This window comes from Rattus rattus, chromosome 8 (assembly GCF_011064425.1).
Source record: "Rattus rattus isolate New Zealand chromosome 8, Rrattus_CSIRO_v1, whole genome shotgun sequence".
Classification (NCBI taxonomy): Eukaryota; Metazoa; Chordata; class Mammalia; order Rodentia; family Muridae; genus Rattus; species Rattus rattus.
In genome coordinates, this window is record NC_046161.1 from 56,384,822 (window position 1) to 56,408,298 (window position 23,477).

Below are 23,477 nucleotides of genomic sequence, written 5' to 3' on the forward strand. Positions count from 1 at the left end.
TTCCTTACTTCACTTGACCCCCTGCTTAGATGTCAATTAAAAAGGCCTCAGTGACCAGTTCATGTACCCACTATTCTCCAGCTCTTTACTCAGCCTGAGTCCACTTACTTACTAAGATTATTGTCCATCTCCAACTCATTACTGCATTCCCAGTGCCTAAGACTGTATCTAGTCCAATGGAGACCTTGATTAAAGATTTGTTAAATAAATAGCATTGTTTAAAATGCAAATTAAAAAGACAGGCATTTAAATCAGGCAGCTGTGTTTTCTTTCCTGTATTTGGGTATCTGAAAACCATAAACCAAACAGAAATGAGTATAAGTGACGTAACAGAATAAACTGAGATGTATCTTGGCCAACTCTTTAAAACAGATTTGCAATTTAATTACTGCTGTTCATTGCTTGATAGACTGAAGACTTAAATTATACAGTCAATTGGTTAAATATCCAATATGCATTTAACTTAAAAAAAGACCTAATATTTTGGGTGACTAAGACCCTTCTAGAAGTGTAAACAAGTATGCTCTAGAAATCATTCACAATAGGACAAAACTAAGCTCTGCTAGCTCATTTAATTTTTTTAGTTAACATGATCGGACACAAGTGGCTCATAATGCTTCAAATCAGATTACATTCCTAATGCAGAGTGGTGATACAGGTTGTAATCCTACCACTTGAAAGGCTGAAAATGACCAAGAGTTCCAGAACAGTGTGGGCTACACACGAAGACTCACATGTGTCTGCCTGATTTTAAACATGGCACGCCTTAAGTCTTGTGATGTTAAATAGTCACTGAAGATTTACTTTGATGACTCACATAACTAAGATTAAAAGGGATCTGAACATTGGCTGTCAGACTGTGAGGCCTGTGTTCTTAATATATCACAGAATATCTATGCTGTATTATTCAAAACTACCTTTCAGAAACTGAATGATTCCCTGATAGTCAACTAAACTCGCACGTTAAGCTTTCTTCTTCTTCTTTCTTTCTTTTTTTCTTTGTGTGGAGACTGTGCAATGATGGATGGCTTGGAACTCATTATATAGACCAAGCTGGCCTCAAATTCACAGAGATGTGCCTGCCCCTGCCCCAGGAGTGCTGAACTAAGGATTAAAGGCATGTGCTACCACACCTACAAAGCTCTTTCTAGACAAGGTTGAATTCTGTCCCCAGTCAACTGTTCATGCACATATAAATACAATTTAACTGTAAGAACAGCCTACAGCAAGTCTCTGTATTGGAAGGCTTGCTTGTTTCTCTTCTTGCTTGGATGCACGATAAAGGTCTTTAATTTTAAAGATTATTTTAATTCAGGACAAAATTTCACCAGAATAGGCTTGTTTGACTCATTTTTTTAAACCATTTTTTAAAAGAGATTTATTTATTTATTATATATAAATATGCTGTAGCTGTCTTCAGACACACCAGAAGAGGACATCGGATCCCCATTATAGATGGTTGTGAGCCACCATGTGGTTGCTGGGAATTAAACTCAGGACCTCTGGAAGAACAGTCAGTGCTCTTAACCACTGAGCCATCTCTCCAACCTGTTTGACTCATTTTTAAATGTAGCAAATGTTAGAGAATATTCCTGTTTGAATTATAATCAAGTTATACTCCATCTTTTTCCTATAGTGTTTAATAACAAATCGATCCCTATTCAACTTGCTCTGGTCTCTCTAGAATATAAATTCTATATATTACATCTTTTTATTCTTTACTTTCTTCAAATATTTTACTTCTTTTTTCATTTGCATTTTGGGAAAGCTTCTCAAATTTGTATTCTATATCATGAATTCAACTTTCAGATGTATTTTCTATTCTGGTACAGTTTAATTTGGCTACTGCATAATTCAATTTCTACTCTATTGCTTATTTTAATGCTTTTGAAAACAGTTTCCATCCTATTGTCCTTATTTTATTTACACCCTTTTAATTTATGTCTTTCTATTAGCTAGTATTCTTTTTTTCATCCTAGCCTTACTGTCTTGTGAATTCATTTTCAATATCTATGATCTCCACGATTTTTCTTTTTTTTATTGGTCATTTTATTTATTTACATTTCAACTGTTATCCCCTTCTTGGTTTTCCCTGCATCCCTCTCCCCCTGCTTCTATGAGAGTGCTCCCCTACCCACCAACCTACTCCCTCCTCACCGCCCTAGCATTCCCCTTGGTCCATAGGACCAAGGGCCTCCCCTCCAAGTGATGCCGACAAGGCCAACCTCTGCTACATATGCAGTTGGTGGTTTTGTTCTTGGGAGCTCTGGGGGTGGGGGGAGTCTGGTTGGTTGGTATTGTTGTTCTTCCTATGAGATCACAAACCCCTTCAGCTCCTTCAGTCCTTCCCTTAACTCTTCATTGGGGTCCCTAGGCTCAGTCTGATGGTTGGCTTTGAGCACCCACATCTGTATTGGTCAGGTTCTGGCAGAGCCTTCTCAAAGGACAGCTATACCAAGCTCCTGTCAGCTTGATATCAGCAATAGTGTCTGGGTTTAGTGTCAGCAGTTGGGATGGATCCCTAGACGGGGAAGTCTCTGGATGGCCTTTCCTTCAGTCTCTGCTCCACTCTTTGTCCCTGAATTTCCTTTAGACAGGAGCAATTCTGGGTTAATATTTTTGAGATGGGTAGGTGCCCCGTCCCTCAATCAAGTGCTGTGCCTAACCACTGGATATGGTATCTACAGGTTCTCTCTCCCCTTTGTTGGGTATTTCTGCTAATGTCATCCCCATTGGGTCCTGGGAACCCTCTTGCTTCCCTGGCATCTGGAACTTTCTAGTGGCTACTCCTGGTCCCCCATCCCTCACTGCTACACACCTCCATTCAATTTCCTCATGTTCTGTTCTTCTCCCCTGTCTCCTCCCACACCTGATCCTGCCCCCTTTCTCTCTCCCAGGTCTCTCCTTCCCTCTACCTCCTGTGATTATTTTGTTCCCACTTCTAAGTGAGACTAAAGCATCCACACTTTGTTGTTCCATCTTCTTGAGCTTCATATGGTCTGTAAGTTGAATTATGGGTATTCAGAACTTTTTGCCTAATATCCACTTATCAGTGAGTACATATGTAAGTCTAAGAAATGCTTTCTAGCAGGTGGTGATGGTGCATGCCTTTAATCTCAACATTGTGTGTAGGGGGACAGAGGGAGGTGGGTCTCTGCGTTTGGGACCAGTCTCTACAGACAGAGTTCCAGGACAGAGAAACCCCGTCTCTAAAAACAAAAATAGATAGATGGATGGATGGATGGATGGATGGATAGGTGGGCAGACAGGCAGGCAGGTGGGGGGGGGGAGAAATGCTTTCTAAAATTCTGTGAAGTAAACTTTTATATGGAATATATGCTTTTGTTGATATGGAGAAATCAAGGTAGAACTGAGTTGGAAGAAGGAGCTACACAGTCTCCCAGGAGAGAAAAGGCATTACCTTGCTATGAATCCTGTGAACTACAAGAACAACTTGCCAGGTAAGATGAACCTATCTATCTATATCACTGCTGTTAGGAAGGTACCAACTGCTCCCTGATTAGATTTGAGACCTATCCTATAGGATGGAACTCACATCTGTGCACTGTAAACCTGGTTAAAAACCCACGGTAGGAGAGATCACAGGCCCCAGGGGGTAAGCTGAATTCTGTTGTTCAACTAAACTGACATTGTATCAATTCTAAATATTGATGTTTATACCCAGATACCACTGCTACTCTTGGCCCTAATCAAAGAAGGCTATTTTCAGGGAATGTGATGTAGAATCATGGTTGTATATGGTGCTGATAAGTGATGGGTAAGTGTTCATTCCTTCTTGAACACCTCTAACACTCACAGAGCACTGTGGAAGGGTGGTGTAGAGTGGGAGAGCCAGAAGACAGGAAGCAGAGCTATGAATGCTGTCTTGTAGACAAGGCACAGGAGCCACTGCCACTGTGAACTCACAGCTGCTGCAGATGCCTGTGCTGGGTCTGCACAAGAACAGGCCTCAGAGCAAGAAGGCATAGATGAGGGAGAAACTCAGGGGTCTCTACCTAGACTAACTGCTAGACTAACTGTGACCAATAGCCTCATGGAGAGGAGGCAATTACTCTTTTCAGTTATGAATGCATGGATGACTCCACCCAGCTCCAATGGATAGTTCCAATCTAATGATCACAAATTGCTTTGGTTTAACTAAGTGGGTTACAACCCAAAACATTATGAATCTGGGAAAGGGACTGACAGGGAGAAGGAAGACATAAGGCAAGACAGGGGAGAGAGTTATCAGAATGCATTATATACATGCATAAAGCTGTCACAAAATAAATCCATTAAAAGTCAGTGTTTTACCTGGTACTGAATGGTGCATTGTTTTCTGTTTTGGGAATTGTTGCAGAATCTTGTCTCCAATACTTCCTATAAATCAGCAGCTAGATCTAGAAGCCTGGTAAGAGTAGGGTTTAATTTTTGTTCAACAGGAGTATTTCATGATAGAGGTATGAAATTTATTCAGGGTATGTACGATGTAGAACTATCTCTGTGATACTAAATTAACCTGTATGCACAGGTGCTTCCAGCTCCACACAGCCACTAGAAAGCTCCCCATTAGCGGGTCACCTATCAGCCCTTCTCAATGTATTAACACCTCAGAAAAGAAAACCTTGCCTTCATAACTATTTGCTCAGCTTGACAATATATAGTTGTACAGGAAAGTAATTACTGAATTTTTTATTTAGCAATTGTCAAAATAATGAATTGGTTGTTTAATAGCCTCTAAAATCAGCAAAGAACCTTTAAAAAGGCAACACAGAAGCTCAGGGCTTTATCATATTTGATGAATTTCAATTACTGTGTGTTTAATGCTCAAGTTATTCTAACACTAGCCAATGTTACTCTTGGGCTTTTGATAGCTTTTCTGCCATTTTTCATGACAAGACATCCTAGGTTCATCATGTAACTTTCTGTGCAAGACCTGAAATAGCCATTTTTTTTTTTTTTTTTTTGCAGGTTCTGGTTCCTTTCAGTGTGAATATCTAGTGTTCAATTGAAATTTCTTGACATTTCAGTATTTCAAGCATATGGTGCTGTTGAGGGCTTCTGGTGCTGGTTTCATTTCAATGGCACCTAGAGGAGGGGTTAGAGGGGATCAGACACCTGTGCCTGGCTACACTGCATGTGAGGGTTATACTGTTAGGAACAGACACCATATGTTCCAGCTATTGTCACTTTTTACTCACATAAAAGAAACCCAAAAGTAGGCAGGCTAAAACTTTGCTCATCAAGGGCACAGCCACTTTTAATCTTTTTATATCAACCTGTGACCCAAGGAAGCTACTGAAGCCTCAGCTTTATACCTGCATTGCAGCCCAGGAAACAGCAGAAAGACCCAAGGGTAAAAGATCACATCTGTGTGGAATCAGGTTCCCTTTAATGAGAGTCCCTTTAGTTTCACATAAACTCCCGCCATCTCATTAGCCAAACCTCAGGAACATGGCTACCTCAAGTTGAAAGGAAGACTGAGAAATACCTTTTGTTCCAGACAGCAATGTGCTAAGTTGAAAACAAAAGACATTAAGACAAAAACAAAAAAACAAAAAAAACAAAGCAGGGTTCAATGATAAAGAAGCAGAGCATGGATGTGGGGAGCAAGCCAGGGGAAAGTTCTTCTAATGCACAAATTAGCCACTTTCTCCTCAAATACCTCTTTTTTCTTGTATCTCAATTACAATAAGTTCATGACAACCACACAGTGAAATATGAATTTAATTAATAATTTTAATTCTGCCCAGCATTTGCTTAGATTGACACATTGCTTGCAAGGAAGAAGAGAGCCTTATTCCATAAGGACTGTACAGTACTTCAAAGAACATTTTAGTAAGACTGCAATTACTAAGTCTTTCTGAGATGATGATTATTATAAATTTGTTGGCATTCTCTAAACTGAAGGTGCAGAGCAAATTTTACTTACATATTTTGTTGCTATCAATGCCTGCTATAGTAGTCACTATAAGTAGTAAGCTGAAATATATCTCATCCGGAAACCCAGAAGGCCTGCTCCCCCCACAGTGTGGGTTGTTACACACCCTTTCAGTCCTCTTTATAGGCTGTTACTGAAGCAACTTCATCTTCCCATCATCCCAAGTTGCTGCTAAGATTCACCAGCAGTATTGATGATTCACTCAACACACAATAGCAATCCTGTTACCCTTGTCTATCAAGGCATGATTGGGTTAAAAATCTTAAACAAATCAAAAAGATTGTTTTATAGCTTTTATTTTTAAAGGGAGGAAAGGTTATAAAAAAATACATTCCTCATATACATTGTGCTATACACATAGTAGGTTTATACTAACACTTACCTGACCTTGAAGGGTTAAGCTCTTTCCACTAGGCCACAATATCATATTACCTGGTTCCAATCACTAAACATCTCTGCCAACTAGGTGACAGCGGAATACTTGCATGTGACTTGTGCAGAGGAAAGAGCAGCACTGCGAACCAGGTCTGCCCTTCTAGAAGAGTTTCTAAGGTCTCCAACTTAACTTTCTCCAGCAGCAGCATAAGGAGGAGCAAAGGGCTTCTCTTCTTTGCATCCAGAAAAGCAACAGTGCAGTAGCACTAAATTCTTCTTTGAAGTAGTGTATAGCACTGAAGGGAAAGACTCTGCTTGCTTCTAAGCAATGTGTTAAACTAAGCATAAGCTATGTAAATAAATCAGTTCAGAAAGGAGCTGCAGGTTTCTCCACTCATTAGGAAAGCTAAGAAAAAGAGCCTAATGATGTGTTTGCTCTGCACGGTTCCTGCATAGGGTACTTCACACTACGAGTTTTTCTAGGAAGTTCTACAAGTGCTGATGGCAGTAAGTTCTCAAAGAACACCTTCTCTCAAGTTTGGTGCCATCCTGGGAAGACAGGAACAACACAAGGAAGGCTCACGAGAAGTTGGCTGAGAGTGATTTTTAAAATCTCAGCACTACCCTATCACAAGCTTTCTCTGTGGAGTCCTGATGGTCCTGTAACTCTCTTTGTATATGAATATGACCTTGAACATCAGAGGTCTGCCTGCCTTTGCCTCCTGAGTACTGGGATTAAAGGTGCACCGCCTTGCCAGGTTAGCAACTTTTAAAATACTAATGACATGAAGTTTCAGTCACATAGAAAAATCTGTATGTGGATAGTAGATGATTTTTTTAATCACATGATTTTTTAAATGTAATTACTGTGGGAAGCAATTCCGAGGCATTTCAGAAAGCATCTTACAAAAAAATGGACAGAATATAATGGAAATCATCATGTAAAAATAACCTATTCCTATATTCACTTTTCTAATATTTATGATAAAGAAATCATCAAGCAACAGTGTCAGCTTTGGGTTACCACAACTAAACACCTGAAACAAGCTCTTTGCAAAGTAAAAGTTTATTCAGTTAATTGTCTTTGAGATTTCGGTCCAACATTAAGTAGCCTCTTCTGTTAGGGCCTTAGATGAGTATGGTGCATTGTCAGAGGACCATGCATCTGAGAGAGTGCTCATAGCACAACATAGAGACAGACTGAGATTCCAGGCCTTTTGGAGGGCATGTGCAAAGGACCTAAGGACCTCCTATTTCTCAAGGGTCTCCCACCTCCCAACATTCCAACCCAGGAACCACAGTACCAGCCTTCTGATCTGGCCTAATACTTTGCAACTTAAAATAACTGCTTAAAATATATTATAAATTTCTCTTAGTAATAAATATTCAACCGATATTAGCCTTCCATTGGATGTAGGATTGGTAAAGATCTTTTCCCAATCTGTTGGTTGCCATTTTGTCCTATTGACAGTGTCCTTTGCCTTACAGAAACTTTGCATTTTATGAGGTCCCATTTCTCGATTATTGATCTTAGAGTATAAGTCATTGGCATTCTGTTCAGGAAATTTTCCCCTGTGCCTATGTTTTTGAGGTTCTTCCCCACTTTCTCTTCTACATCTGATAGAGGGCTAATATCTAGTATATACAAAGAACTTAAGAAGTTAGACTTCAGAGAACCAAATAATCCTATTAAAAACTGAGGTACAGAGCTAAACAAGGAATTCTCAACTGAGAAATATTAAATGGCCAAGAAACACCTAGAGAAATGTTCAACATCCTTAGTCATTAAGGGAAATGCAAATCAAAAAATTCCACCTCACACCAGTCAGAATGGCCAAGATAAAAAACTTAGGTGACAACAGATGGAGAAAGGTGGAATTGCAAGCTAATACAACTCTGGAAATCAGTATGGAGGTTCCTCAGAAAATTGGAAATAGTTTTACCCGAGGACCCAGCTACACTACTTCTGAGCTTACACTCAAAAGATGCTCCAACATATAACAAGGACACATGCTCCACTATATTCATAGCAACTTTATTTATAATAGCCAGAAGCTAGAAAGAACCCAGATGTCCTTCAACAGAGGAATGGATACAGAAAATGTGGTACATTTACATAATGGAGTACTACTCAGCTATTGAGTACAATGACTACATGAAATTCTTAGGCAAATGGATGGAACTAGAAAATATCATCTTGAATGAGGTAACCCAGTCACAAAAGAACACACATGGTATGCACTCATTGATAAATGGATATTAGCCAAAAAGCTCAGAATACCTAAGAAACAATTCACAGACCATATGAAACTCAAGCAGGAAGACCAAAATGTGGATGCTTCAGTCCTTCTTAGATGGGAGAACAAAATACTCACAGGAGGAAATACAAGGACACAAAGTGGAGCAGGGACTGTAGGAAAGGCCATCCAGAGACTGACCCACCTGGGGATCCATCCCATATACAGTCACTATTGCTGATGCCAAGAGGTGCTTGCTGACAGGAGCCTGATATGGATGTCTCCCGAGAGGCTCTGCCAGAACCTTACTGATTTAGATGAGGATGCTTGCAGCCAACCATCAGGGACCCCAATGGAGGAGTTAGAGAAAGGACTGAAGGAACTGAAGGGGTTTGTAACTCCATAGGAAGAACAACAATATCAACCAACCAGACGCCCCCAGAGCTCCCGGGAATAAACCACCAACCAAAGAGTACACATTGGGGTAGGGGGTAACACATGGCACCAGCCGTATGTAATAGAGGATGGCATTTTCTGGCATCAATAGGAGAAGCCCTTGGTCCTATGAAGGCTCATTTTCCCAGTGTAGGGGAATGCCAGGGTGTTGAGGTGGGAGTGGACGGGTGGAGTAGGAGCACCTCCATAGAAGCAGGGGAAGGAGGAAGGAGGGTGGGAGAAGTGGAAAGGGGATTAACATTTGAAATGTAAATATGTAAAATACTCAATTAAAAAAATAAGTATTCAACAGAATGGTGAGTAGGAGACGAGGGAGCTTCTTACAAAAGGGAAGAGGAAGAGACTGGCAGTTTTGAGTCCTTATCAGTCATCACATTTTTTTCTCTGAACTAGAGAGAGGCTCTATTTTCCAGATAAGAACACAGCTGTCGAGTCAAGTGCTGACTCGCCCAGGCTTTGCTGCTGCTGCTGCCAATCACTTCTTGTACTAGTTCTCTCACTGGCGCCCAAAAGTGGCTAGGACAAAGTGAGATCCTGTATGTACCCATGAAAGTGTGGAAATGTTTCTAAACAGGAAGGTGACTGAGTTGGATAAACATCAGAGTTCTATTTTCCTTTTATATAGGTTACTAATTTGTTCAAAATTATAATTTGACCCAGGACTAATAAATGGTAGAAATCTAACAAATGGTACGGCTGAACTAAAGTCAGATAATAGGCCTAACTACAATTTTAAGTTCTTTGTTTTTTTGAGACAGGTTTCTTTATGTAGCCTTGGCTGTCCTGTAGCTCACTCTATAGACCAGGCTGGTCTAGAACTCAGAGCCTGCTTGCCTCTACCTCACTAATACTGCGATCAAAGGCGTGCATCGCCACATCCGGCCAATTTTAAACTTTAATCCAATGTTTGCCACACTACATTTCTGCTCAACTTCATTTCTTTTCATTTATCTTTGCATTACTAGAACATGCAACACTTTTTAAAAATTGTGTTCCAGATGTCATTTATTTGATCTCCAAATTTTCAAAACAGCCAACACAATTTTTTATCTTCAATTTATAACAGAGCCTTCAATGACGTAGCCCCTACTTTAGGTGATATAAGCTGAAGAAATCTATAAAGTACTCACTAAAGAAGACTGTCATTCGAAATTCCAAATTAAACAGGTTATGCGTGAGCACCAACGGCAGTTTAGGCCAGAAGTAATCCAAATGTCCACCAACTGGTGACAGGATAAAATGGTTCATATGTACAATGGACTATAACTCAGCAACATACTGGTTCCAATATTACCTGTGATGGTTTGTATATGCTTGGCCTAGGAAGTGACACTATTAGGAAGTGTGGTCTTGTTGGAGTAGGTGTGTGTCACTGTGGGTATGGTCTTTAAAACTCTGATCCTAACTGCTTGGAAGCCTTGTGGTCTTCAGATGAAGATGTAGAACTCTCAGCTCTGCCTACACCATGCCTGTCTGGACACTGCCATGCTTTCTGCCTTGATGATAATGGGCTGAACCTCTGAAGCTGTGAGCCAGCCCCAGTGAAATGTTGTCCTTATAAGAGTTGTCTTGGTCATGGTGTCTGTTCACAGTAGTAAAGCTAACTAAGAAATTCCCCCAACATGGATGAATCTCCAAAACATAATCCAAAGCTACTGACGACATATAATTCCATTTCTGTTAGTGGCTAAAAAAAGAGATCTATCAAGGAGGATGGCACAAAAGAAAATTAGGAACTTTCTGAGGCAATAAAAATATTCTAGACTTTGACTGTTGGGGCAAATGACAAAGCTCACTGAACTGTATATTTTAAAGGGGGCACGTTTTATTATATAAATATTATACTTCAAGCCAGACTTAGTTGAAGAGTCAACTTAGTAAGACTGTTTCAAAATAATAAGTAAAAGAGGAAGGAAGATACAGCTCAATGTAGAACACTTGGCTAGCATGCATAAAGCCCAAGTTCAAATCCAAGTACCTCAATCTCTCCCATAGCCCCCAAAGCAAATAATTTTTAAAAATCCGACTTTTTAAACAACATGTAAAATTAGTCATGAATAAATGCACATAAGCCATCTATTTGTTTTTGAGACCCACTCACTCTGAGGCCCAGGATGGCCTTGAACTCCCAGTCCTCTTGCCTTAGCCACCTAACTGTTGGAATTTCAGGTATGCATCACTTCATCTGTGTATATACACAAAAATTTTAAAACTACTATGACAATGAAGAAACTAGTTAAAGAAGTAAGATGAACAAAGGTAGACAAAAGGGTAAGTTATGTATTTTGAAAAATACCCAAGCTTTAGGGGCTGATAGACTTACATTTGAATCTTGCTAAGATAGGCAATCTTTAAAATTTTTCTTTTTTAAATTATTTATTTTATATGTATAAGTCTGTGCACCACTTATGTGCTTGGTGCCTGCATAGGTCAGAAGAGAGTGTGGAACTAGAGTTACAGACTGCTGTGGGCTGCCATGTTGGTGCAGGGAAACAAGCCCAGGATCTCTCTAAGAGCAACCAGAGCTCTTAACCACTGAGCCATCTTTTCAGCCTCAAGATAGACAATGTTATATAAATTAACCTTTCTCTAAAATCTCTCTCATCTATAAATCAGATATAATGTCTACTTCATGAAATAGTTATAAGATAAAATGAACACCTCCATGTAGTGCCCATCACATAGCAGATACTCATACTAGGCAGAATGAGGGAAATGTTTATCAAGTTATGTCCTTGAAAGCCAGCAAAATTAAATATTCATTTAATCAAATATTTAATAATCTATTGCCATTTTCCCAAATAAGCAATCTGAAAAATCAGAGTACATGTTCCCATGAGAAGAGTACTTTTCTTTAAGCTTCTGTAATTTTTATTATCTCATAAAAGTTGCTAAGAGCAGCAATCAAGACAAAAATATAATCCACCTTTGCACAGAATCATATATTGATCAGGAACATAAATTTTATCAGACACAAATGGGAATTAAGTAAGATTTAAGCTAAGCTTTCCCAGATGAACAATTTTCCAAACAAACAGGAAGGGGACTGAACTAGATTAACTGAAGTACTCTAGCATTTTCCTCTACCTCCTAAGGCTTCACCTCACTCAAGAGTGAAGGATAGACATATTTTTGTCAGCTTTAAAACTTGAAATGCAAGCAGACTATAGCACAGAAATTCTGTTTAGCTAAATAATACAGTTGTAGTAGACATAAAATTTAATGCAAAAATTATTCCTAAGTATGGAAATATATTTCCTACATATAACATAATCTAGAAGTTAAAACCTTATTTTGCTGATATTTATGTAAGCAGTTTACATAATAATCAACATGATTATTTAGAAGTAAAAGCTGAACCTAAGTATTAGACAAAAAGCAAAAACTTTCTGCTTCTCCCCAACCACATCCTTGACCACTTCCTTGTGTTTGTGTAGGTATCACAAATACCTCACACAGACTTGAATGTATTCTCTCCCCACTATAAGCTCTACCACATAACTTATACACTGCTCCATGCCTAAAAAAGTAGGAAAGCTTCAAGACAAAAGTTTAATTATTATTCAGTCTTGGGATGAAGCTAATTGGTAGAGTTCTTGCCTAAGTTCCTTAAGGTCCTGGGTCCAACTCTCAGCATCGAAAAGTAAATTATTACTCACATTTTGTAACTTGTAGATTTCAAAGGCTAACAGATACTGAGTAAGAAATCAAAAGTTAACATGACACACAAATCTTCCCTTTTCCATTATAGCAACTGCAATGCAGCTGAACTTCTACACGGATTATATGGCCTATGGTAAATATTCATAATTGAGGAAGTACTTCTTTCTGGGGAACCATTTTTTTTTAATCTCTAGGAAGACAATTTTAAAAGAAGTCTAAAGGAACATACTGAATGTGAAGACAGGACATCTGTTTTCTATCCTTTCCATTTCATTTTTTCTCGTTTTGTTTTTGTAAACAGGGTTTCTCTGTATAAAAGCCTCTGTAAACAAGGCTGGCTTCAAACTCAGAGATCTGCCTGTTTCTGTCACCCAAGTGCTGGGATTAAAGGCGTATGCTGTCACAACCCAGCTTATCCCTCCATTTCTACCCCAATCCATTTTCAAAAAAATTATTTTTCTAGTTATTCATGGACAACTCAAAAAATGGTGTTATTCACTATTCAAATTCTTCCATCAAACATAGTAATATTTGGCCATTATCTGAACTATTTTTTGTCTCTATTTTCTTCTAAAACTTGCTATATTTTATTAATTTGCTTGATAACATCTTGTAGTTCAGTGATGTTGTGTTCTTTTTCTTTCTTTGAGTATTTCACTTAATGTTTCATTAAACAATCATCACATTTTAATTTATTTAGAGTATATGTGTTGGCACATATGTACCATGATATCCATGTAGAGGTCAGACGACAATGTCAGTTCTCTCTACTCACACAGATTCCAGGGACCAAGCCTGGGCAGCCAGTGTCCTTGGTGGTCCAACTGGATACACGTACTGCCACCTTTTCACGTTTTAACTTTCCCTTTTCTCCTAAAATATTTAACATGCTACTCATTCCACTTCAGACACTGCTCTTCCTTTACAGAAATTCTATTTGGGTCTCTTTCTATAAATAACTTCCATTTTCCTTGGCATGTTCATTGTTCTCTTGAACATATGAAGTACATCTGTAATAGCTGTTTTAATGCCCATGTCTGATAATCCCATCACATATTACTTCTCTCTTTTTACTGGTTGATTTTTGTCCTTGCTAAGGATCATATTTTTCTGCCTTTTCGCATGTCTGATAATTTGTGTTAAGTGGCGTATTTTCCAAATTAGTTATGGATATATTTATCTTGTATGCTTAACTTCAGTGAAGTATTCAGTAATATATTGCATTTTTAAAAGCAATTACTATTCATAGTACACATGCATGAAAATGTCCTCACTGCATTTTACCCTCCTGAGTCAAGTGTACAGCACAGATTTTGTTACATGTAAATACACAAAGCCTTATTCTTATATAACCTAGTCCTTGCCAACTACTGTTCTGTGAGTCTGACCATTTTAAATGGCCCTTATTTGGTGCAATGGCAAAGCATCTATCTAGCTTTTAAAAATAAGGTCTCAAATCCATTTCAAGAGGGTTCTGACATTGAAAATAATGACCCACTAAACACTCTCACAATGGAGAAATAAGTCCATTTATTTGTCGGATTGCATACAGTTAAATTTTAGGTGTTGATAAAAGTCTTGAAAACAGAAACTTCTTGAATACTAATTATGGAATCTAAGAAACAAGAGAGTATAAACATTGACAAAATGAACAGAGAACAAGGGTTACAATATAAGACCACCATAATGTGTACCGATATATGGACTGTAGGAATTTTAAGAGAAAGAAAGGGACAGAGATTGTATGGAAAAAAATATAGCTCCAAATCTCCCAAATATGAATGAATAGAAACAACCAGAAAACACTATGAACACCACATAGAAAGAACTTAGAGCTTAGCCACCACTGTAGAAAGCAGGATGCTTTATGCCCTAACAACTCTGTACTTCAACACACTCCCCAAAGAACTGAAACATGGTCACGAAGTTCTATCTGTACACCCATACTGATGGCAGCACTGTTCATGCACATGACCCATATGTCCAATGATGGATGAATAGATACATTTGGCAAATACATACAGTGGGGTATCCTTTACTATATGCTGTAAAATAGATACATTTCAAGGGCATCATGCTAAGTGAAATAAGTTACACACAGAAAACAAGTACAATATGACTCATAATAGATACAATGAAATAGAAAATCACAATTAAAGAGATAGAAGACTAGTGGTTGCCAGGGGAAGTTGCTAAGAACTTACTTTAATGGGCACAAAATTCCAAAATGAAAAGACTGTAGAGAAAGATGACTAGCATACAACTACAAATGGCTGACAGCAAATTTCATGTTTTACATATTTCAACATACACACAGACACACAGACACACAGACACACAGACACACACACACACACACACACACACACACACACACACACACACAAACAAAAGTACATCAAGTAAGACTTAGTCTTAGAAGCCAAACTCCAATGATTTAATTTACAGAGTAAAAGATTAAGTTTTGTGGCTGTTCACACAACTAGTCTGGCAGCAATTCAAGTCTTCCAAATCCTACTTTTTAATTTACCACTTGTACTGATCTACTTGAACACAGGAAGGAATAAACAAATATATCCAAATAATGTTTTTTTATATTACCCAGACAGTCTACAATCTACTTTATCCTAGAATGTTTTAAAAGAACATTAAGTCTTGGACTCTTTCTTTTTTATTATTTTGGTCTTTTTCTTTACCAAATGTCAAATAACATTTACTAAGTTTTAAGGGAAAGGTCTATGTAGACTGATGGCTCTTATATCCTGAAAAAGTTTCTCATACAATTTTGTCATACTTGAAATATTTTCTGTTGATTTGAAGATAATATGCTAGAAATAGTTAATCCTTGGTATGTAGATGAATTTTTATTAAGTGTACTATAACATGCCACTAGTAAAATAAAAATGTCAATAAGTATATTTTGACAATTCTACATATTAACGCTTAGCATTACTACAGAATAAAAGATAGTTAATATAAAGATGGTCTAATCATTGTAGTTTATTGGTCTACCATAAAATGAGTTGTTTCTTGTAAACAAATCACCATGCATTAGAAAATACATGTCTCTATTACTATTAGGTGAAATTCAGAAATTCAACACATGCTCAGACTTTCTGATAGCCCAGTGAAATGCTTACGGAAATGATGCTTAGTGACTCGGAGTCCTAGGGCACCCAGATACCATACCACAGAGTACAGGCAGAGGAGGATACCCAGAGACCCACCTGCTGGTGGCTCAACTGAAGTGGGAGCCACTAAGATGTGTAATTATGTGGTGGACAGATGGGAGAAAAAGAGAAGCAGAACAGTTTGAACATTATGAAGAGAGGTAGAACTGGAGACCTGAGGTAGAAATGAACAGCCTACTGTAAACTGCCACCCGAGGCCATGGTGAAATTCCAGTCCATACTGCTGCTGAGGGCCAAATCTGGGACTGTGGCCATATAGCAGCAAGAGTCTGTGTCTATGACTGACTCATATTGCCACTAAAGAATATGTGAAGGTTCCTGGTCTGGGCTGCCGCCTGGGATGATGTTGATGTCCAAGAACTGTGTAGAGCTGACCCTGCCCTCTTGCAGGCTGCAGTACTTGGGAGAGCACAGCACCTTACCTGGGTAGCACAGAAGAGCTGGCCCTGATGATGAAACTACAGGTGAGTCAAGAGGTGTGAGAGGAGAGGTGGCCCAACCTCTTCTGAGCGTCAGCTCATGGGAAAGCAGCCACACCTTGATTTGGCAGCACAGATCTGGCTCTGGCGGCATGGGTTCAGGTGGGCTGGCCCTGAGAGCATGAGAACAGGATAGATGACTCTGCCCCTTGCCAGCTGTAGCACTGGGGCAGTGCTGGAGAGCTCACCCTGGTGTTGTGGAGGCAGGAGAGCAGGCAGGCCGATCAGCTCAGTTACCACACAGGCCAGAGATCCAGGGCTTTGAGTTAGTCTACCCCACCATCTACCTCAACTACAAACTGCTGGAACACACAAGAGGACTAAGACGCAGGATCTCCATAACACAGGGCAACAACAGGACGTCTGTTGAGAGGAGTCCTGGGGAGGATCAGTATTGATGGTGTAGTAGAGGCCAGAGGCCTTGAAACAGACCCAGACTCGCTGAAATGAACACTTGCAAGTAAAGATGTGTGGACAAAGGGTATATACCGCGGGACACACTGTGATAAACTACAGCTTCCACGGTGAGATTTTTTAATGCCTTTTTTTTTTAGGGGAGAAGTTGCAAGGGTGAAGGCGGGAAATGAAGGGATGTGGAGATGAGTGGGGTTGGGATACATGATGTGAAACTCATAAAGAATCAACACAAAATAATAACGAATGCTTTAAATTTCAAGCTTTCCTTCTCTAAAAGTTTTAAATTTGTTTTCTGAGAACAAAGTAAACACAAATATAACATCCAAACCTATTTTAAACCAAATATTCTCTCAGGCTAGGTGTTACATATATGTTTCAAATCCAATGGTTTTTGTTTTTTTTTTTAAACACACTGAAAATTACAGAAAGTTTATTTTTAATAAGCTACCCAGAATGAGTTCCCTCCAAACCATTACTTTTCCCCTTCAGATATTGGTGTCTAAAACAGGTGTTTCTTTAGTAGAAGTTGGAAATGCACTATAATTTCTCCATAGATTGTTATACTTTTGTTCTTTAGCCTTTCAGAGATCATTGAGAAGCACAGCATACATCTTACCGAACTCCAACTGTAATTTCTTCTAATGTTTCTAAACATTCACAATTTTAGGAATTCCATTAAATTAGATCTAGTACCCAAGAACATAAAAATCTGTGTGCTGATGTCCCTTTTATAAACTAGCACACTACCTTCATGAACCTCAATAAATCTTCCCCTATAAATCAGCCCAGATCGCTCACACACCAACTGTTAAGAGTACAAATGCTTTGGCTGTAGTTGTTATACTGTTTTATTTAGGGAATTACCACAAAGAAATAAAGTTTATATAGTTTTTCTTGTAAACATCTTGCATCGATGTTGGTCAAATCCACCAATATGGAACTTGCTAAGATGGAAGGCCGACCACATTAAATGTTAAATTCACACTTTAGAGGGAAATGTAATTCCTATTTTAACTGTTAGATGATTTTGTTATGTAGCCCAGGCTAGCCTTGAACTTTCAATCTTTCTGCCTTAGCCTTTCAAGTAACCTACAGTGCACTACCACAGCTGGCTCACTAATGTTCTTTTATATTAGGATATTTTCACTTAAAACTTCATGTACTGTAAATTACTTAATCAGGGTGGCTATTAATAACAATCATCATTCTCTCAAGGTCTTATTAGTTCTGTTTAACCTTACTAGGGAAGCAAATATAGTTGGCATGAATCTCTTTTTAGCACAGGAACAAAACCACCATTATGTAAGCTTTTAGTTTTGAAAACATAGAGCACTACTTAGAAATAAATAAGCACTTGGCACATACCACCGGCAGCATTACTCTGTGTTTAATACACCAATTATCTCAGAAAACTAGTATTGCTTTTTATTTTTAATTTATTCATTGTTTGTATGCTTTTTTGAGACAAGATTTCTCTGTGTAGACCTGACTGGCCTGGAACTCACTCTGTAAACCAGGCTGGACTCACACTCAGAGATTTGCCTGCCTCTGCTTCTACCACATCTAGCTAGAAAACTAGGACTTCTAAGGCTTTCATTTCAAGATTTTAGGATTGGCACAGGTACTTAGACAATGTATATTTAAATTTAAAGTAATAAACTCAGCACTGAAATGCTAAGGTAGCCACAGACAAAGACTACTGAGTGGATATGGCTATATTCCAATAAAACATTATTTACTAAAACAAGTGGCCAGGCTGTAGGCCAACTTGATGACTTTTGCCCCAGGTAAACATTTCTTTGTAATATATTACACCTTTGGAAATCATACCATCCTGCTTCCGTTATATCTGGTATTTGTTACAAGGAACACTAGTCATTTAAATGGTGAAGGACCCCCACATCCCACTTTCTGTTGACAGGATCTCATGTATTCTAGCGGGGCTTCCAACATGCTAAGTAACTGAGAATGACCTTGAACTTCTAACCCTCCTGCTGCCTCTGTCGCCAAAGTGAGATTACAGGTGCCCCCAGCACACCTGGTTTAAGTGGTATGAGGGATAGAATTCAGGCTTTTGTGTGTGCCAAGCAAACATAAAATGCTTTAAGAACCCATAAAAATGTTTTTAGGTACAAATATCTAGAGACTCAGAAATAAAAATGTTTTAATAAAATATGTTTGAAAACATGTCAGGGTACAATTACATTTTATTAAATAATCTTACCTTAATCAAATGAAAGAATCAAAATCTTAGTACATTTCTGGCTTCAATTCAAAAAATATTTGAATCTTTGAAACTTCAGTTTCTTGTTAAATTCCTAGAACAAAACAAAAAACCTTTAAGCAAGGTTCTAGTTGCAGATAAAATATAGCAAATACAACATTCCAACTGTCCCACCAACTGAACGAAGCTCTAAGACCTGGGTAAAATGCCTATAATAGAATACACGGAAACCCTAAAGAGTAATGGCAATAGGCAGATCCTATAAGAGGATCAGAATGCAAAGCACTATTTCAGAATGGCCGCTATTGGGTCCTCTCCTAGTATCATCCAGCCTGGAGTGTATATAGAGCCCAAACGAACAGTTTCATGTTCCAGCTGTGACTGAACAGGTAAATCTTTTCACAAGAAAGTATAGGAATATCACACACACACACACACACACACACACACACACACACACACACACACACACACACACACACACACACCTCCTCCATCTTTTGGCCCTGCAATCTGTGGAGCAATAGCAATAAAGATCATGAGTCTAAAGCTCAGGGGGCAAGGGAACCTTGCTCTCTGGTCAGAGGTGTAAGAGGACATGGGAATCCTTAGTGTGTATGGGTCCTGTCCCCGTCCTCTTCTATATCCTCCTACTGCTTAGTCTTAAAGATGAGCACAGCTTCAGGGAACGTACCTTAACAAATAAAGCTTCCAGTTTCTGATCAGAGATTGAAAAAGGGAAGCCCAGAGACTGCTAAACAAGGAGACCAACATTGTAGCAAAATACCATACTATAGGTACACCATGAAATATGATAGGATCACAGACTGACAGCCTGCCCAGTGTTGAACACATTCCAGGGGCTGTATTCAGTACACCTAGATCACTGAACATCACAGCCTTGTTTATATGCACTCGGGCTACTATGTAGGCCACAAGTAGGAGAAATCCTCTAATAAAAGTCTGTTTCACAGTGAAGTGTTAAGTATCTTGTGTAATTTACTGAACAGTATACTGAAAGTGAAAACTCAGAAAACGGGCATGCTTTGCTTTATATTGTGACAAAGTTGAGAAGACTTCAAGTCTAACCACCATAAATGGAGGGCTATTTGGATTGAATGATAAATCAACATATTAACTGTACATACTGTACATAAATGACCAAGGGAGAAAACTTCCTTAAATACATCCATTTGCTTTCCCATGACATGAAACTTCATTGTCCTGGCCCAAGTATGGGCTGAATTCAGTAACTCATTTCCAAAGGTTAGAATACAGAAAGGCAAAACTACTTTGTTGTGGAAAATTGAGCAAACACTATCTTTTCTAAGTAGTGTTGCCTTCATGTACTACTTACTCCCAGAAAAAAGTGTGAAAGGACATTTTTGGTTCTGTGTTGCTATTTTCTAAATCCCACATTTTGATCATGAGGGAAAGTGCCAGACAAAGCACATGAGATACATTCTATAGACACTTGGCCAGCAGTCAGACTAATTAAGGTCATGTGAGCAAAGACAGACAGGAAACTCTCACAGACTATAGGAGACACTCCACAAAAGGCCTGTGGAATCTTGGACTAGAAGGGAATTAGTGAGAAATGAGTCTGAAACCCAAAGTTGTTGTCAACTTGACTATTGTAGAATTAACTGAAGTCCAAGCAGCGGAGCACCCCTGTGAGGGATTGTTTTCTAGATTGGATCATTTGAGGTGCAGAAGACCCACCCTAGATCTGAGCCATACTTTCTAGATGGCAGCCTAGAGAAAAGACACAGAAGAAGCAAGCTTTTGCTTTTTGCCTGCTTGTTCTCATTCTAGCTGGCAAATTCATTCCTTAACTGGTATTAGAACTACTTCTTTGGGATTCCAATGTATGCTGAAGGTCACCTGAGACATTCAGCCTCCCGTCGAATATTCCATTCTTGGACTTTCTATCAGGAAGCAACCATTGTTGCACTATCAGAACCACAGCTTGTAAGTAACTCTACTAAACTCTGTGTGTGTGTGTGTGTGTGTGTGTGTGTGTGTGTGTGTTTATTCTATCAGCTGTTTCTCTATAGAACCCTGACTAATTTAACAGATATTAAAGCAACAATGTCAATTTTATGCAACTAAAAAAACTTAGCTGGAATAGTGGTATACACCTGTAATTCCAGTTACTTGTGAGGCTGAAGTAGGAAAATCACAACTTATAGGCCAGACAGGACTATATAGTGAAATCCCAGCTCAAACACAAAACAACCCCGATAGAATAAGTCTAAAAAGCTTTTTTAAAGAATACTGACTTACGGGACAAGGAAGCATTCAATTTGTAAAGTGCTTCTATGCAGACATGAGGACCAGAATTTAGATTCCTAGCATCCAAATAAAAAAGCTGGTGTTTGGGGGAAGGGGCATGTAGAGCCAGCCAGTCTATCCGAAATAGTAAGATTTGGGGGCAGAGAGAGATTTGTCTCAAAAAGGAAGATAGAGCAATGGAGAAAGACACCCAATACAGACCACTGGCCTCACGCAGGTGCTCTGGCAAATGCATACACACTCCCACTCCCATTCCCCACATACACTCCTAACCTCTAATAGGTAGAAAAGGGGAGGGGGTAATTACATAGAAAACATTCTGAAAATAAAAAACAATACTTCATTTGCTTTTTTATTATGGGGGAAAATAAGAGTTTATTATCAGGGAAAGCAAGGTATTTTAATAAATAGGGCAAGGAAAAGCAAAGCGGGAAAGAGATTTCACAAGTAATTACGTTGTTTATCTTACCACCTCTATGGAAGCAGAACTATATATAAGCTTCCAATAAATGATTATTACACTACTCATATATGGTCATAGAACAACAGTACAATAATGAAATAAAATTAAATATACTGTCCCATGTCTCAAACACTTTTTTCATGTCATTTAATCTATTGATTATTCTTTATCCTACTTATTTTAAAAAGTAATATTCAGCCAACTACTTCTATGTAAGGTAAACTCAGTTCTCGCCTGTGCTGCTAACATCAGCAACAATTTCACAGTCATTCTTTTCTCATCTGCATTTGTACTAACTTCAAATAGAAGGCAAGGGTCTGTAAGGAACAGCTCTCACCCAAGGACTTCTGTTCTTAGATTACATTCAATTAAAAATTAAACGGTATGCTTCAATAATTTAGGTTTGCTCCACAAATACATGGTGAGGAAAATTATTTACATTGGTTACCAAATTCTTTTTAACCAAAGTATGTGGTATTTGTAAAAGTTCAACAAGGTCAGTTTAGCGTTATCATTTATTCATACAGTTCCTACTAGAAAGCCATGTGTGTAGTATTGTTTCACATAATCTCACTAGATGTTCAATTTACTTTTTTCCCCCTCCATCTTTATTAAATTGGGTATTTCTTATTTACATTTCAATTGTTATTCCCTTTCCCCGGTTTCCAGGCAAACATCCCTCTAGCCTCTCCCCCTCCCCTGCTATATGGGTGTTCCCCTCCCCATCTTCCCCCCATTACCGCTCTCCCCTCAGGCAGGACCAAGGGCTTTCCCTTCCACTGGTGCCCTTACTAGGCTATTTATTGCTACCTATGCAGTTGGAGCCCAGGGTCAGTCCATGTATATCAATTTACTTTTTGAAAGGCTGTTTCATAACCAAATCAGACTCTCCAAAATGCAAGACACCTACCAACAGCTTCTATCAGGGTTGGTACATCTTAGCTGTCAGTCTCTCTGTGGCACTGAAAACATTTAAGCAGCTCCTATATTTTAATATTCAGAATCACAGAGATTTCACTCCCTTCTCCAAAGAATCAAGAAAAACTCAATCATTATTTCTTCTTTCTTGCCTTTTCTTTGCTGTGTAGGACCTATGACAACAAACTTCTCTTTGTCTTTAGTGCTTACAGTAAGGCCAGCATATAACAGCCATTTGAATACTTAAATTTAGTCAATTAACACACATTTAATAAGAGAAATTAAACAAGACAAAATCCTGTGATCATGGAAATTACTGAGTAAATACAGTTGGCCTTTAGAAGATGTAAGAGGCAATGGGAAAGAAGGTCAACACACAGCTGCTCAGAGTGGGCTATGACCTCATCTGTGGTTGCATAACTCAAGTCGAGGTCACAAAAACTTTGGCAACAGTAAAAGGTTCTGCATGTGCAACAACCAAGGCTTGATTCAAAACCCAACAAGCAATGAGCCCAGAGTGTTTCCGGCAGTGTTCTTGGACTCCCCTACAGCCATGGTTCCGAAAACAACTCACATTCTGCACACATGCTTTGATGTCATGCAATGCCAATACGCTCATATTTTAAACTACTACACTATGAACTGCAGCACTTTAAATATACATAAAAACTGTTCTGCTCTTACAGAAACACAAGGGTTTAATCGTGGAACTCAAAGAATTTTAATATTTTCCTATTATCTATCAGCATGGAAGCATCAGTTAGTATATCTTTGTGTTACATTGGGCCACAGTTTTTTATTTAAACAATTTAAACAAC

At 38.7% G+C, this 23,477-nt stretch overlaps 1 protein-coding gene across 1 annotated transcript in view; it reads right to left on the reverse strand.

Moving 5' to 3' along the window:
- Glce (glucuronic acid epimerase) overlaps window positions 1-23,477 on the reverse strand; it is a 70,384-nt gene that overhangs the window by 19,214 nt on the left and 27,693 nt on the right. The window contains exon 2 of the mRNA XM_032909374.1: window positions 18,984-19,077. The gene's annotated coding sequence lies outside the window, so the exon portion shown is untranslated. The remainder of the gene's footprint in view (window positions 1-18,983; window positions 19,078-23,477) is intronic.